This window comes from Lepus europaeus, chromosome 2 (assembly GCF_033115175.1).
Source record: "Lepus europaeus isolate LE1 chromosome 2, mLepTim1.pri, whole genome shotgun sequence".
NCBI lineage: Eukaryota > Metazoa > Chordata > Mammalia > Lagomorpha > Leporidae > Lepus > Lepus europaeus.
This window is the reverse complement of record NC_084828.1, coordinates 126,635,351-126,647,818: the sequence shown is the minus strand read 5'-3', so window position 1 is coordinate 126,647,818 and position 12,468 is coordinate 126,635,351. Positions and strand designations below refer to the sequence as shown.

General features: G+C 35.1%; 1 protein-coding gene and 1 long non-coding RNA gene across 7 annotated transcripts in view; one reads left to right on the top strand and one right to left on the bottom strand.

The window, feature by feature from the left end:
- The window catches only part of LOC133774852 (uncharacterized), a 294,451-nt gene that overhangs the window by 58,743 nt on the left and 223,240 nt on the right, over positions 1 to 12,468 (top strand). The gene's annotated exons all lie outside the window — the stretch shown is intronic.
- The window catches only part of GPR149 (G protein-coupled receptor 149), a 75,312-nt gene that overhangs the window by 51,546 nt on the left and 11,298 nt on the right, over positions 1 to 12,468 (bottom strand). The gene's annotated exons all lie outside the window — the stretch shown is intronic.

The window sequence follows — 12,468 nt, the reverse complement described above, 5'->3', positions numbered from 1 at the left end:
GCATGTTACATGACATTAGGAAAGACTATTTTTTTTTTATTTGACAAAGTTATAGACAGTGAAAGAGAAAGAGAGACAGAGAGAAAGGTCTTCCTTCCGTTGGTTCACTCCCCAAATGACCGCTATGGCTGGTGCTGCACCGATCCGAAGCCAGGAGCCAGGTGCTTCTTCCTGGTTTCCCATGCGGGTGCAGGGGCCCAAGCACTTGGGCCATCCTCCACTGCCCTCGTGGGTCACAGCAGAGAGCTGGACTGGAAGAAGAGCAACCGGGACTGGAACCGGTGCCCATATGGGATGCTGGTGCTACAGGTGGAGGATTAACCAAGTGAGCCACGGCGCCAGCCCCAGGAAAGACTATCAAAAGTAATGAAAGTGTGGGTTAAATGGAACAAAAAGATGTTTAATAGAGAAGAAATAAGGTTCAATCAGTAGAGTACAAATACACTAAATGGGGAGACTTTTGGCCAAGCAGCTGTAAGAGAAAAATGGGCTCCAGAGTGTTAGCAGATGTTAGACATATGGGAAATAGCAGTAGATATGTTTGTCAAATAAATGAATACGTGATCTTAAGATTAGTATATCTCATAGAGTTATGCTTAACAAGAAGAAAGGACAACTTGAATACTCTGTTTGACTCTGGGTTTAACATAATTAAAAGGACCATGGGCTACCATAAGTGAATTTATCATAAAGGAAGTTGAGAAAATTAATGATATTTAGTTAGCATAGATGTGAACTGGATAATTGCATTTCCTCAACTTAATAGCAAGTCAGTGAAGAGTGACAGTTTGGTTCTGGGGCTGAAGAGGCAGAAGCAGGACATGGTGAGAGGACTTGGTAGAGGATGCTCACTAGAATCATTGGGGAAAATTTTGTTTTTAACTTTAAAATTATGAATGTAATAAACATTCTAGAGAGAATTAAGCATAAATGTGTAGTATAAGACAACTTTTTGAGTATGGACATTTGGCAAAGTGATTGTCACTGATTGGGACAAGTGCATCCTATGTCTGAGTGTCTGGTTTGATTTTTAGTTCCTTCACTTCTGATACAGCTTCTGCTAATGTGCAACCTGTGAGATCAATGCTCCTGGATTCACCTGTCTCAGCCATGGCTGTTGCAAGCGTTTAGGGTGTGAAACAGCAGATGTTTCTGTCTTTCTGTCTCTGTGCCATTCAAATAAATAAAATGAATAATAAAAATTAAAACAGCTTATTTACTTTTTAGGATGAAAGACAGAATAATGCCAGCATTCCTAGGGCCTTCACATATACTTTCTCATTCACACACCCCCTCCATCTTTCTAAAGGCAAACACTGCTCAGACTTCTGTGACAGTCACCTCCCAGCTCTTTATGATTTTACCATTTGCACACAAAGCCCTAGATCATTTAATTTAATCATGTCTTCTTTCAAGCTTTATTACATGTAATCATAAAATATTAGCTCTTTTTCTGTTTATTTGATTGTGTTTGAAAAACTTTTTCTCTTTTGGTGTACCTATAGTTTTTAAATTTCATTGCTTTTTAGCGAGAGGTAGAACCAGATTTTGAGGGGCATTATATTTAAATGACTTGTGTTCTTTAAGAAAAAGAACACATAAATTTTGTTTTTGTTAATTATACACTCATGTGAACATATTACAGGTCTCTGTCCAACCTTGGAAGATATTAAGACAAGCAAAGTGCCTAAAATTTATGCTTTATTTCCTTCTTGGAAGGTATACTTTGTGTGGTATTCTGTTGGGAAAAAAAATCAATAATTCATTCATTCTTATGCTTATTCCTAAATGTTCCTAAGTTTCTTGGCAATTAAAGACAGTTTCCAGAAAGATAAACAGGTTCTAGTAGCACTGTCAAAAAAAAAAAAGAAAAAAAAAACAACTACAAGAAGTGCTCCATATTTGTACTGCTTAATAGAGTAGTTAATAGCCGCATTTGGATATTGAGACCTTGAGCTGTGGCTAGTGCAGCTGATGAAACAGATTTTATATTTAAACAACTTTTTAACTTAATTTAGATTTAAATAACAACAAGTGACTAGTGGTTATAGTTTTGCATGGTGCAAATCTAGGATATATGATCAAGAGTGGCATTGCTGAAGTTTGAAGCCTATGTATATTGAACTTTCAGAGGCACTGCCAAACTGTTCTCCAAGTGATTTTGACAGTTTACTCCACTAGCAGTTTATATGAGTTCCTATTTTCCTATGTTCTAAACGATTCTTGAAATTACTTTATTCTTGTGGGTGAGCAGTTCTTGCTATTTCCATTGATGCTTCCTAATTATTAATGATGTGGTTTGCCTTTGCAAATTCTTGTTTGGGTTTCCTCTTACATGAAGTGCCAGTGTATTTTTTGCTTGTTCTATTGGGCTGTTTATTGTTTTCATACAAATTTATTGTTATTTTTTAAAATAATTATTCTAAATACAAGTTTTTTGGTAACTATACATTTTACAAACATGTACTTATGGGGAGCTTTTGAAAATATTGACATATACACCTTACTCCAGACCAATTAAATCAAAGTTTCTGTGGATAGGATTGGAGCATTTTAAAGATTTCCCAGGTGATAAAAATCTGCCCAGTTGAGGGGAATAGGTTTTAAATCAGTTTCTGAAAGGGCTTGTTAACCATCAAAACAATCTCCCAAAACCATATGGGGAAGTGAGTATGTGAAACGTTTCTGGGGTCAGATGGCCTAAGTTTTTTTCCCTAGATTATAGGTTTAACTTTGTATTTCAAATTTTCATCTGTAAAAGTAGCTGACATATAGAATCTTTGTAAATACCAAATAAAAAATTATATGCAAAGTGCTTGAAACCTCATGTGAAACACAGCAAGTGCTCAATAACTGTTAGCTATTATCATCATCATCATAACATATTTAAATCAGCTGCTTCACAAAGTTGTGAGAGCCAGCAACTTCCTTAGAGAGAAAACATCAGAAATGTTTCCAAGACCAGGAACAAGACAAAGATGCTCATAATCTCTAATATTTAACATTATATTGGTATGTTGAATTGGTTAATACTCACTAATATGAACCAATTAGTTAATACTCATATTAGCTTATACAATCAGACAAAAGAAGTTAAACAAAGACAAAATAGTTGATAAAGAACTAAAATATCTCTATTTGCAGGTCTTATGATAGTATACTTAGAAAACCTTGATGTTATAAAATTAATCTAAACAATAAAATATTTTACAAATGTAGCTGATTTAAAATTAACAACAGACACAAGTAAAAATACTTAATAGACATAAATAATGGCCTGTTGAGGACACAATGGTAGAGAAAATCTCATTTAGAATGAAACAATGAAGACGACATTTAGAAATAAACTTAACAAAAATACATAAAACTTATAGAAAGAAAGCATTAAAAGGTTTCAAGAGAGGTACAAGATCAAATTAGACAAATGAAAAGACATCCTTATTCTAGGATAAGACACAACAAAGATGTCAGTTTTTCTTGAGTTAGTTTATTCTTTTAATACACTCTCAGTGAAACTTTGTTAGGAGCAAGGTAAAGTGAAATTATGTTTAATATGAAAAAAGAAACAAACAAGAATAGTGATAAAAAACAATGAAAAAGAAAAAAATTAAGGGGCTAGCCCTACCAGCCAATGAAACTCACTGTTAGAGTCTAATTAAAACAATGATGTAACAATACATGAACAGATGAATAGTGGAACAGAAGAGAAAACCCAGAAATACACCCAAGTAAGTATGGAAATGTTATATAAGAAGACAGTATCTTGACTTACTGGTATGAAACAAACTTGTAATGATTGACTTTTAAATAAATGATGCTTTTCAATAAATGATAAGCAACCTCTTTGAAAAAAGAAAATTATACCCATATCTTACACCAAATACAAAAATAAACTGCAAATGGATCTCAGGATCCAAATGTAAATAATTAAACCATACAAGTACTAGGAGAAAACATAGGTGGGATTCCATTTTAAATATGCTTTATATCATTCAAAATCCACAAATCACTAAAGAAAATATTAATAATTTTTATCTAAACAAGGAAAACATTGAGTGTGGTAAAAATATCATCAATATCATCAACAAAGTCAAAAGACAGCTGAAAAACCAAGGAAAACCTGTTTGCAATATATATATCATGGACAAAGTACTAATGTCTGTAATATGTAAATAACTCTTAAAATTTGAAATATTAAAGAAGAAAATTCCAATACAAGTAGGAAAAATAAACAATGGACAACTTACAAAAACTGATAATTAGAAAAAATCCCTTAAATACACAAAAATTATTCAAATCCACTTATAATTAGGTATTTATAATTTGGGATAACCTGAGATATCATCTTTCCTGTAAGACTGGCAAAACTTTAAATGTATAACAATATACCCTGTTACTGAGATGGTGGGGGAAATTGTTCTTCATCATAAATTACTGGTAGGAGTGCAAACTGGTAGGATCCTTCTGGAGAAGAATTTGACAATTCCTAATAAAACTGCACTTACCTGCTGACCCAGAAATACTAATTCTAGGAATTTATCCTGAAGGTATGCTATCAACAACATCAAACTACATATGCAGAAGGTTATTCAATGTGGCGTTATTTTCAATTGCAAAATTCTGGAAATAACCTAAAGACAGTGGTTGAACTGACAATAATATATCCATATATATATATACACATATATATATATATATTATGCAGCTATAAAAAGAATGAAGATCTCTATGAACTAATATGGAGTGACATCTAGGATATATTGCTAAGTGAAAAGAGAAAAGTGCAAAAATGTATCCCTCTGCAAGAAATAAGGGGATGTAAAAGATATTCATGTATCTACCTGTTTGCAGGAAGAGAAAAACAGAAGATTAAGCCAAGAAGTATACGATTGGTATACTTAGAGAAGAAAGGTGTGAACAGATGGAAACAGTAGTAAAATGAAACCAGAGAAGAAGGAATGAAGGAGGAAAGTTTACCTTTTACATATAGTTCTGACTCTTAAAAAACTGGAAGTGTTTCACATATAGAAACACAAATAATGAAAATCAAAGAGGATATGAGAGGAGGTGAAAATGTAATACAAAATGGTGGAGATGGAGAAGAACTAACAGTTAATTATGGAGGATTATGTTTTATGTATTAACTGTAAGTTAAAATGAAAAGAATTATACACAATTTTATACCATATATTTTCCTCCGCATAGGTGAGGTTAGCAATGTTAAAAGTACTTTATGTGGGGGGCCGGTGCCGTGGCTCACTTGGTTAATCCTCCACCTGTGGCGCCAGCATCCCATATGGGTGCTGGGTTCTAGTCCCAGTTGCTCCTCTTCCAGTCCAGCTCTCTGCTGTGGCCCACGAGGGCAGTGGAGGATGGCCCAAGTGCTTGGGCCCCTGCACCCACATGGGAGACCAGGAATAACTGGTCTCCTGGCTTCGGATCGGCACTGCACTGGCCATTTGGGGAGTGAACCAACGGAAGGAAGACCTTTCTTTCTGTCTCTCTCTCTCTCTCTCTCTCTCTCTCTCACTGTCTACAACTCTACCTGTCAAATTAAAAAAATTAAAAAGAATTACTTTATGTGAATACCAGGATTGCATAAATAAGTAAGCATTTTTGTGGATAGTAAAGAATCAATTTCTCTGCCAGAAAAAGAAATCACAAGTATGAAAAAGGAAAGGCTTAAGTAAACCCTGTGGTAGGTACTGGAATTGAGAAATCAGTATACACTCATGATTTTAAATTATTTGTATGGAGAGATTGACATAAAATATAGCTGTGTACTTTGTAATGTGTATATATATTTTGCAGCTCTCTCAATGATAGGGTCTAGAAGCAAGACACTTCTGTAGCAATGAGTACACCTAGCACCTAGGTGTTCATATGTTTGATTTCTAAACACTATTTTCCAATTAAAGAGACCAAGGCTCCCAGAAAAACTAATTAGTTTGGGGGTGAGTGAAGGAAAAGTCAAGATGAATCTTATCTTGTGCTGCCAGAAAGTAAGGCAGGGCTAAAAGGATAATGCTTACATAATAGAATGGACACAGAAACCAACACAAAAGAGCTCTCAATGACAAAACATGAAATACATGAAATTTTTCCATTTATGTAAATAAAAATAAGAACTGTAGCAATAAAATAAGTAATGGTATTATGACATAACCTATAGATTAAAATAAATTTGTGTTCATATTGATACAAATGGAGGGAAATAGCTAGTTTTCCTTATAATAAAATTCCAGTAATAATTATTTAAGGAATGACAGAAAGAGGGAGCTAATACCACATAATAATTGCTTCAGGTAAGATTCATCAGTGACTGCTGAAATTGACAGGAGTATGATGTGAAATGGAATATTTGCATAATATTAAAATTTATTTCCACAAGATACACCTAAGTTACAAGGAGAAATCTGAGAGACACTACCTTTACAAATATTATAACCATTATAGGACATAGAAACACCATTACCCCTTGATATAACACATCAGGAAGGGCGAAATCACTCTATTATATTCTTATAAAAATGCAGAACCTGAATCGAATCAAGGGAAAACATAAGACAATTGCAAATTAAAGGATATTCCAGAAACAAAACAATTTAAAACTGGGTAATCATCTTTAAGAGTGTCAAAAGTCATTTAAGAGAAAGAAAAACTGAGGAGCTGGTATAGACTAGAAGAGACTTAGGAGACATAACAGATGTAATATGTGATCAGAGGTTAGATGTGGACCAGAAGTAGCACAGTAATAAGACAACTGGCAAAATCAAATAAAGTCTATAGATTAGTTGTTATTTTGCTGATAATTGATTTATTGTTATATTAGCATCAGTAGAGAGTCTGATGAAGAATATACTAAAATTTTCTGTACTGTTTCTTCAACTTACTTGTTATCCTAAAATTAGTTCACTTTAAAAACTTAAATATAGGCCGGCGCCGTGGCTTAACAGGCTAATCCTCCACCTTGCGGCGCTGGCACACCGGGTTCTAGTCCCGGTTGGGGCGCCGGATTCTGTCCCGGTTGCCCCTCTTCCAGGCAGCTCTCTGCTGTGGCCCGGGAGTGCAGTGGAGGATGGCCCAAGTCCTTGGGCCCTGCACCCGCATGGGAGACCAGGAGAGGCACCTGGCACCTGGCTCCTGGCTTCGGATCAGCGAGATGCGCCGGCCGCAGCAGCCATTGGAGGGTGAACCAACGGCAAAAAGGAAGACCTTTCTCTCTGTCTCTCTCTCTCACTATCCACTCTGCCTGTAAAAAAACAAAAAACAAAAAACAAAAAAACAAAAATAAACCTTAAATATAGTTGAGTTCTTAGTAACTTGAGTTCAAGTAGGGGTAACTATTTAATAGGAAATCATAGATGAGATGCAAGCCATGGTGAGGTGGTTTCAACATAGAGCTGTTTATGTCTCCATAAGGCATGAATATTTACAGAATTCTTAGCTTAAAGGGTGAATTATAGGTTTACACACATGCGTTCATCCAATACTAATCCCCATGTATTTTTAGAAAGAAAGATGTTAGCTCTTTGAAATAAATGATGTACACTGTGAGGATCATGAAATCTATTATGAAATATCCAAATTAGTTTAGAATAAAATTCTCTTAGCTTCAACTTCCAGGTCTTTAAATACTTGAGAAGAAATTTACATTTACGAATGGGTTTTCAGCATACTATCAACAGCAGATAGTGACACAAAGGACTTGAACAATTTAAATGAGGTGAAAATTTTATTGTTAAGTAGAGAAAAGAAGATTCCAAAACAATATATGCAGCAGGATCCTATTTTTGTTAGAAGTAAAAATTTATGCATGGGAGAGAGCTTAATATTTTATATGACAAAATGTACGCCATGTTTAAGTCTTGGTGGTTCCAATTATCTGTTTTTTCTTTGCTTATTATCAATTTCAAAATTTTCCAAAATAATTATGTATTTTATAATCATAAAAATTATAAATATTTTAGAAAGAAAGCAGTGTAACAATTTTCAGGTTTCTGAACAGTGAGTAATGAACTATCACTTCAAATAAATGGATGAAGTCATAAATAAAATATCGATGCTGCAGACAGTCATTTGTGTTAGGATGACTGGGTGGAGGCTACAAATAGGAGGTGATAAGTGGATTTTTCCACTGTGGTCATTTCTGGTGAAAATGTCAAAAATTACTCAGAGACAAGTTTAACCTTCTGCAATTAGTAAGCTAACAATGTCACAGGAAGCACTAACATCTTGTACTGTTTTATATTTTTAATAGTGAAAAGGGAAAAGATGCTTTTTGTTAGGAAGAGGAGAGAGATACATGTATTGGGATATTTTCTTCTAGTCTTATGTTAATTTATGGGACATATATTACATGGAAAGTGCTATTTCTGCCTTGCTTTTCAAACTCATATCCATTCTCTAGGGACTAAAGTCAAAACTAGTGCTTCTTATATTTTAATGTGCATATTATCCAATTAGGGGATTTGATTCTGTAAGCCAGAGGTGGAACCTTGATTTTGCAGAGGAATCATCTGAGCTTATTGTGAATGCAGAATGTTGGGTCTCACCATATAACTACTCAGTCATAATCTGTATTTTAATAAGGTCTCCTTTTGGCCAGCGCCGGGGTTCACCTGGCTAATCCTCCACCTGCGACGCCAGCACCCCGGGTTCTAGTCCCGATTGGGGTGCCGGATTCTGTCCTGGTTGCTCCTCTTCCAGTCCAGCTCTCTAGTGTGGCCCAGGAAGGCAGTGGAGGATGGCCCAAGTGCTTGGGCCCTGCACCCGCATGGGAGACCAGGAAGAAGCACCTAGCTCCTGACTTCAGATCGGCGCAGTGCGCTGGCTGCAGTGCGCCGGCGGTAGCTGCCATTTAGGGGGTGAACCATCGGAAAAGGAAGACCTTTCTCTTTGTCTCTCTCTCTCTCACTGTCTAACTCTACCTGTCAAAAAAAAAAAAAAAGTCTTCTTTTGACTTGTATGCATACTAAAATTTGAGAAGGTCTAAAGAACCCAAAATAATATAATTGACTTTTGTTTTCTATACTTTGCTATGCAAATAACATAACAAAATATAGAAACTGATGCTGCCATTGAACTCTGTTAGAAAAAGACATAACCTAACTTTAATTTGCAAAACTATTTTCGATAAAGTGTCTAAAATTTCCTTGATTCTCAGATGACTTTAAAATTAGTTTTTATTGACTTTATCTTTTAAGCTAAGTTATTCTGTAGCAAATTCAAACCCCACCCTTCCTGCTTTGTGCCTCATTTGAGAACTGTTATAGAATCTGTCATTTTACATTCTACTGGCAGAGAGGGACTTTTCATCTTTCAGGTGTTATGATGCTAGAATTATAGATGAATTTGGCACAGGAACAACATATCTTTGTTTCTGATTTATAATAATAAGTACATTTATAGAACTCCAAAAGAAGAAATTAAAAGAAGATCAAAGTCAGCGAACTCTAAAGGCTTCCATAGCCCTGACAACTCATGACTAGAGCCTAGGGAGATAACTGACGCCATGAACAGGAGTGTCAAATTGTTAACTCAGCAACAGGAGTCACTGTGTACTTACACCCCATGTGGGATCTGTCCTTGATGTGTTGTCTAATGTGAAGTGATGCTATAACTAGTACTGAAACAGTATTTTTATACTTTGTGTTTCTGTGTGGGTACAAACTGATGAGGTCTTTACTAATTATATACTGAATTGATCTTCTGTATATAAAGATAATTGGAAATGAAAAAAACACTGGTGTTAAATTGGAAATGGCATAGAAAATTAATTAATTAAAAAAATATTATGTAGGATTTCTGTCTTTAATGTGCTGTACACTGTTATTTAATGCTATAACTAGTACTCCAACGGTAGTTTTTTCACTTTGTGTTGCTATATGGGGCAAACTGTTGAAATCTTTACCTAATATATACTAAACTGATCTTCTGTATATAAAGAGAATTGAAAATGGATCTTGATGTGAATGGAAGGGGAGAGGGAGCGGGAAAGGGGAGGGTTGCGGGCGGGAGGGAAGTTATGGGAGGGGGGAAGCCATTGTAACCCATAAGCTGTACTTTGGAAATTTATATTCATTAAATTAAAGTTTAATAAATAAAAAAAGAAAGAATATGGAATCTGTGGATAATTTTATGAGATAAGTATAAAAGAGAAAAATAGTGATCACCCTCAAGTCACTAAACTATTTTATAAGTCCATTTTTATTTATTCATGGTTAAAAAGCTGGTGGTTCTAGAAAATCATGGTTTTATTTCAGAAACAATCATACTGTGGCCAATTGAAAAACAGACACTTCTGATTATTCCTTCTGAATATTTTAGTAGTAAGCCTTAAAGATTCTATTAGAGGTTCAAAAAAGAAACAATTGTGTGTGACCAAGTTTAACACTACATTTTATTCTTACAAACACCTCTAACTCATAAAATTTATTGAACCATATTTAAATCTACTAAAACCATTCTACTACCATCTTTTTAATATCTTAACCTGGATCTGATTTTCTTACTGCTACTAAGACTTCCATCCAGATCAACTGAGAATTCACTTAATAACATAAACTCTAATAAAGAAGTTAAGCAAAATATAATGTAAAATATAAAGTAGAGCTCACATATTATAGTTGAAATCAAATCCGCTGGTTTTTTTTTGTTTGTTTGTTTTTTGTTTTTTTTTTGACAGGCAGAGTGGACTGTGTGAGAGAGAGACAGAGAGAAAGGTCTTCCTTTGCCGTTGGTTCACCCTCCAATGGCCGCCGCGGTAGGCGCACCGCGCTGATCCAATGGCAGGAGCCAGGTGCTTCTCCTGGTCTCCCATGGGGTGCAGGGCCCAAGGACTTGGGCCATCCTCCACTGCACTCCCTGGCCACAGCAGAGAGCTGCCTGGAAGAGGGGCAACTGGGACAGGATCGGTGCCCCGACCTGGACTAGAACCTGGTGTGCCGGTGCCGCAAGGCGGAGGATTAGCCTAGTGAGCCACGGCGCCTGCTAAATCTGCTGTTTTTAAACTACTAAGAACTAACACACATGATTAATATGAGGTTATCAATTGAGCCTAAGTGAAAGTATAACCAATGTGGCAAAAAAAAAAAAATGACCTAAATGAAAGATCTCTGCAAGTGAGATCCCAGCAGAAAGAACGGGCCATCAAAGAAGGAGGTACCTTACTCTGAAGGGAAGAGAGAACTTCCATTTTGATTATGGCCTTGTCTAAATAAGGTCAGACTTTGTGAACTCAAGAGGCTTCCATAGCCTTAGCAGCTCATGACAAGAGTCTTGGGTGATTACTGACATCATAAATAAGAGTGTCAATTGTTAAATCAACAACAGAAGTCACTGTACACTTGCTCCCCATGTAGGATCTCTGTCCTAATGTGTTGTACTATGCGAATTAGTGGTAAAACTACTACTCAAACAGTACTTTATACTTTGTGTATCTGTGTGAGTGCAAACTGTTGAAATCTTTACTTAGTATATACCAAGTTGATCTTCTGTATATAAAGATAATCAAAAATGAATCTTGATGAAGAATGGGATGGGAGAGGGAGTAGAAGATGGGATGGTAGCAGGTGGGAGGGAGGTTATGGGGGGAAAAGCTGCTATAATCCAAAAGTTGTACTCTCGAAATTTATATTTATGAAATAAAGGTTTTAAAAATCCAAAGAGGAAGGGTTTCACAGAGTACAGGCAGTGTCTACCACAGTTTAATGTACCACTATTTAACATACATAAATTAACATTGTTTTCAAAGTGAAGAAAGTGGTTGGAAGAAAAGGGTAAAAATGAAGTGTTGTCTCAGTCACCATGAACTGCCATGTATCATCTGCTGCTGAAGAATAGGATAGGACTTAAAATCTGTCTTGGGTTTTATGGAATTTCTCTTAAGCTTATGATCCCTAATTGTGTTTTGTTGCTATTATAATTCTATAATCTAAAATGTTTTGAAATTTTGTAATTTCAGAATTTTGTCATGCTAATATTAATGACCATAAACAATCTTGCTAAGGGAAGGTCATACCAATATCAGTCTATAGTTTAAAGATTTGTTACTGTTGTTTGAAAATTTATTATACTATTTCACTTCATTTTAGTTAGTTTCTGGAGATAGGAAGGTTTACCTTTCCTGAATATTTTATTTTTTTCTTTATCATTAATCATTATTTTCCACAGCCATCATTTTGTGTAAGTTTCTTGAACTATTGCTCATTACACATGTTCAAATATTATTTAAGAAGAAAATCTTTATAGGCGAAAAATATCTGGATAGATTAAACTTTTCTACTTTTCATATAGCATGTGATTTATTAAAATTTAAATAGAAATTGAGAGTAAATTGTAGTTCATCATTCTCATAAGACAATGTACTTATGTTTTAACAGTGTCTGCTACTTTCACATTTCTAGGTATACTTAATTGTATTTTGTAAACTATAACCAAGACTTTCATTTTTTAGATTTTTATTTA